Here is a 5,908-nt window from a genome sequence, read left to right as displayed (position 1 = left end):
GTGGCATCTGAGGGTTTAATCAGTGATGTCAATGGCAGAGGAGCATTGGGAACAAAAAAAAAGTGGCCCTGGAAAAAAAAAACATAAAAGTGTCCTCATGTTGTAGGCGGGTCCAAACTGACAGAAGGCAGGGTGATATAATTAGGCAGGGCCAGCAATACCATAGTGCATACTATACTGCCCCAGCTAAACCAAATACCACAGAGCAGCACAAAATACTGCCATCTGCCGCACACTATTCAACTGTATTGCTGTCCTGTGGACATAAATACAGTTGAATTCAGGAGGGCTCCTGCGGCTGCTGGCCAGTTGCATAGGAGAGAATCAGATCATTATATACCCGGCTGGCGGCCCTGAGGAGGGCTTGGGTGGCCCTCCTATTCATCGGCCCACCGGGAAATTTCCCTGTAGAGTCTATGGCCAATCCACCCCTGGTCAGTAGATACAACAAGGGCTCGGCTGATTGGTTGGGTGCAGGAGCTGTGTCCGCTCAATCAGAACACGTATGTGTAGGTTCTACATGTATGTTCTGCTTCTCTTGGCCAGGAGAGCGTGCACTGAATGATCGTGGGGGAGGTGCTGTAGGATTACATTGGCACAGGTGGTCTGTGTATGTTTGGACAGTTGTGCTACGAACACAAGATATTGTGCTACAAGGACATGCTGCCATGAGACTTCTCATATGTGTCTCCCTCCCACCAGGGGCGTAGCTATGTGGTAAGGGTACACCCAGCCTTCCTGCTGCCTGGGACGACATTTGAAACAGCACCCCCCCCATACTAAATTTTCAACCCAATGCTTGATGTGTTAAAACACGCTGTATGTTAATACAGTCAATCATGCAGTTACTTATAGCTACGTGTGTCAGTGTAACTCAGGCATAATTTACTATTTATGTCATTGAAAAAAACAAAAACCTACTCAGACGACCTATGAGGGCCACATATATGAATTAAATCACAGCCTATAACACTATGTGCATCCCAGATCACCAAAGGAAAAGGCGACCACATGTAAGCAAAAAATATATACTTTATTAGAACACCACAATAAGACACATATAATGGAGTCTTACATCATTGGATGGGGTAAAACAGGTATAAAAGAGGGACACAGGGGGGAGGGGACCGATAAATGTGAATACATGTAGGGGAAGCAGCAAATGTAATTACATAAAAAAATTCCCAAGTGTGAACGCTCCCCCAAGTTAGTAACAGAAAATGAAGGAAATAGATACTACAGCAGGTTTCCACACACAGGCAAAGAGCCTTGTAGAGTACATAGCAATAGTGCCTCAGGTAGACCAGGAACCACATATAGTAGCTCATTCAATTGTAAACAAACGTATTAACGGTCACGTCACCCATCCAGTGTCCCTCACTTACCCTACGCGTTTCGCCGGATGGCTTCGTCAGGGGAAGTGAGGAGCAGCGAGATGGATGTCTTATTTATATCCAGTACATAATGCTGAATTACAGACACCTGTCCGGCATCTGAGACTCACGAGTCATGTGGGCACACAGCCACGTCTCCCAGCATGTAATCAATAGGGCAAAAAGAATCCTGAAACCCTAGAAGTATCCAATTGAAACTTGAAGAGGAAAGTAGAGGCGTGATTAAAGCCAAACCACATCCCCCACTCCCCAACACATGACCGCTAAATCTAAGCGGTCATTGGAGCACATGTCTTGACCACATAACCACTTGTTTAATTGCAACACGAGATCCTCCAGTCGACATCACAGAGGGAGGTGCTGAAGGTCCTTCACCGATAGAGACATTCTTAGTACACAGGCAGTATGCATAGAAGTTGCGATCACGTGACTGAGTCACGTGACCACAGCAGGTCATATGACCCATAGTCAAAAGGTCCTTCACTAGTAAAGACCTTCTTAATACACAAACAACATACAAAGGACCTGCGATAACGTGACAAAGTCACGTGACCGAAGCAGGTCAGGTGATCCATAATTAAAAGAGGAGCCGGACATGGTCAGACAAGTAATCCCATAAAAACAAGGAAACAGGAAAATCTTTTAAAACTATGTCCAAATTAGGAGAACGCAGTCTGCTGTGTGACACAGACCTACAGACATTTTAAAAACTGAATTATAAACAACTGGATAAACACCATATTACTGTTGTGTTAAAACGAAGTGGCACGGAGATAAATACATCTAGAGATGGATGTCTCGGATCAGGTAGCAATAAATATGAATCTTAGTGAATACATAACACCTACATATATTCTACCGTCTACATTCATAGACAGGTATACATAATCCTACAGTATATAAGCATTTCCTTTATAACACCATATAATTATACAAATTTAACCCCTGAAAGGACTTTGGCTCCTCTTGAGCCACAATTGTTTTTGTTGAACGATCTCTCGACACTGATTGGTCATAAGGCTCAAAAGATTCTATTAGGCAGAGTACTACTATTGGCCAGGGTCCTGATCAGTCGGAGCTGGTTTGCACATCAGGCCCCAGAATTGAATAACTGGATAAATCTGGTTAATAAGGTGAAAAATTATGAACAGATCCTCTATAAGCAGAGGGGTGGACTAGAGAAATGGGTCAAGATATGGGACGGCTGGCAATTCTGATAGGACTGTATAACGTCTTAAACTTTATAATTTTTTATTTTTTTTCTTCTTTCCCTCTCCTCCCTTCTCCTTACTTCTTTCAAGGGGGGGGGGGGTGTTGGGGGGCATGCATCACATGCTGGGGGGTATATAGGGGTTAAGGGGGGGAAGAGATAGTGGATAAGAGAAGGAAGGGGGGGGGGTTGGGGGAGAGGGGAGAAAAGGGAAGGAAGAAAAGGGGAAAAAAATTTGTATTAACTTCTAATTGTATTTTGTGTAGCTGCGATTGGCCAGCGCTACAGCCTAGGAGAAGGAGATGCCCACAGAACAAGGGAAGACACCGCCTACTATAACTTAGTGAGCGAAGATACCGGAGGGCATAACGGGAGAACGGAGCGGCGCCCAGGGGTAATAGTAAGTGCAGTGAGATCCCTGGGCGCCGCTCTCCATGGCAGCATACTTAGTTCACAATGTTTTTCAAGGTGAAAGGTCCTCTTTAAGGACTCGGCAAACATGGCGTACCGGTACGTCCTAAGTCCTTTAAGGGGTTGGGTTAAAAAAAAAAATTTTTTTTTATAAAATAACCCAAAAATTCATGCAGTGTAAAACAATCAAATGTATAACGGTATGGAGATACCCAACCGGTATATAAAATTGATACGTGAAGTGCTCAAAACACTGTGACAAGTAAAAGGTGTAATGTGACACACGTGAAGGTGATATACATACCAAACTTGACCAGCTATACAGCAATAAATATTATAACACTTTATAAAAACATTTATACTCTTATATTGTTTATTTGTGTTTTTTTTATAGAAAACTAAATAAATATATATATATATATATATATATATATATATAATATAATGTGTTGATGATGGATGTATAATGTGTAATACAAAAGAGAAACCCAAATTTGCAAAGAGTTAAGTGCTGCATATTGCAGAATATGTGGATATGAAAAACTATACTAACAATCATGTTATTTATGTAGAACCCTAGTGTAATATAATACAACAACGACACAACCGATAAACATGTGTGGTAAAGTCCAAATTAGTCCCGAAGTTCATCCTCGGTTCTGCATTGTCACGGATGGTGTACAGGAAACAAGACAATACCATATAAACAATGTCTCTCTGGATCCACAACTAAGGAACAAAGGGAGACCCCTGCAATAGACCTGCCACTCTCCCTCACTGCTCAGCCTATGCGAACACCCCAAAGGTGGATGGGCGCATATCCACGTTCCTCGGCTATCTATTACCTGAAGACCCTACAATAGTGAGGGGACACGACCACCGGCTCCCTACACTGACACGGAGGGAGTCAGGGTCACCTAGATCCAGAAAAGACAAAATCATAAATACATAAACAGCACTTATCTTGCAGACGAGTGACGACTGAGAACTGGGAACAGCATGCACACACACTCCAGGAAGTTGTATCAGCCGCACACTACTGCATTATGGGGAGGAATTTAAAGGATAGCAATCAGTCCAACAGCATGACAGCTGAGATAGACTAACGAGATGAGAAACTAAACCAAAACAAAGAAATTCAAGGAGGAGGATCTGAGAAGCTCCTGTGAGCGCTTCTCAGCTGTCTGGCTGTGACATGCATACATAGTCAAAACATCCATGCCACTAAGTGTAAAGAAAAAAGATATAAAACATGTTAAAAAAAACAGCTAAAAACCATTAAAAGACAACCACCTCTATGGTAACTGTGGACCAGCATGTCTCTCAGGCTTTGAGGTCTTCTGTATGCCACCAAAGGATGGGAAGGTAAATATTTCCTCTGAGTTTCATCAGAGAGAAGTATCAGCCAATACTTTTGTAGAATTCTACTTGTTTCTTGAGATCTAGAATTTAAGGTGGTAATAAACCTTACAGGTCCAGATTGTGCAGGGATCTTTTTCTCATGTTAAAGTTTGTTACGATTTGCATGCAATGCTCGGGTCTGGGCTCTTTTTATAGCCCGTCCTCTATAGCCTCTCTCTCAAAATCGAGTAGCTAAATCGGTTGCTTGTTTCTTGAAGGTATGTTCCTCCGAACATATACGTCTCACATATAAAAATTGTCCTACCGGTATATTATTTATAAGATGTTGTGGATGTGCGGAAGATGCACGTAAGAAGCTGTTCGTAGCCGTGGGTTTCCTGAATAGGTCCATTTGTATTTAGCCATTTTTTATCCTTCCTCGGTATAATATCCAGAAACTCAATCTCATTTGCACTCCATTTGTGAGTTAATTTTATGTTATACAGATTCCCATTGAGTGTCAGGATGCATTCTCCCAGTTCCTGGATCGAACCCTGCCAGAGAAACAAGATATCATCTATATATCTCGCCCAAAATTGGACCTTCTCAGTCCCCCTGGCAGGGTTCGTCATGAAGATCTTCCTCTCCCACTGTCCCAAAAAGAGATTTACATAGGACGGCGCAAAGGGTCAGGCTAAATCTATTAGCTCTTACCAGAAATTCGCTTAATCTAGCGCCCAAATTATTCATCACTAGAGACTTGGATACTGCCGAAATGCCATCATGGTGTCTGATGGAAGTGTAAAGAGACTCCACATCACATGTTACCAGGAGAGTGTCTGATTCCATATGGATCCCGTCAATCTTTCCCAAAAGGTCAAGACTATCACGTGTGTAGGATGGGCGAATTTCTACAAGAGGTTTTAAATGGAAGTCAATCAGATGGCATAGAGGTTCCAGAATATTGTCCACCCCAGACACTATAGGCCTACCTGATGGATTACTTAGGCTCTTGTGTATCTTGGGAAGTAGGTACAAGGTCGGTATTGATGGCTCTTCCACCACTAATCCCATTGCATGTTGTTTATCCAGAACGCCATCTTCCTTTGCCCATGTGATAACTTCCATTAATTCAGTCTTATACCTGGAAAGCGGATTGAAAGTAAGTCTCTTATAACATACAGGATCCCTCAATTGCCTAAAAGCCTCCCTTTCATACATCTTAATCGGTCAAACAACCACATTCCCACCTTTGTCCGATGGTTTAAAAAGGACGTCCTTCATCTTCTGTAGTTGTTGGAGTGCCTTTTTCTGTTCCCGGTTAAGGTTATGTCTCTCTTTTCCCCTAGGTATTTTCTCAATTTCATCTGATACCAATCTAATAAAAAGATCAATTTCTGGGTGTTGTGCCAGTTGTGGAAACTTCCTAGATCTGCGGAGTAGCGTACATGGATATGGTAAGTATGAATACTCACCATTCAGTGATATCTGTTGTTCCCCAAGAAGTGCCTGTAAGTTATCCACAGATTCTCGCTCCTGTGTGGAGTCCAGG

This window comes from Bufo bufo, chromosome 3, assembly GCF_905171765.1.
Source record: "Bufo bufo chromosome 3, aBufBuf1.1, whole genome shotgun sequence".
NCBI lineage: Eukaryota > Metazoa > Chordata > Amphibia > Anura > Bufonidae > Bufo > Bufo bufo.
Note: the sequence above shows the minus strand (reverse complement) of the source record.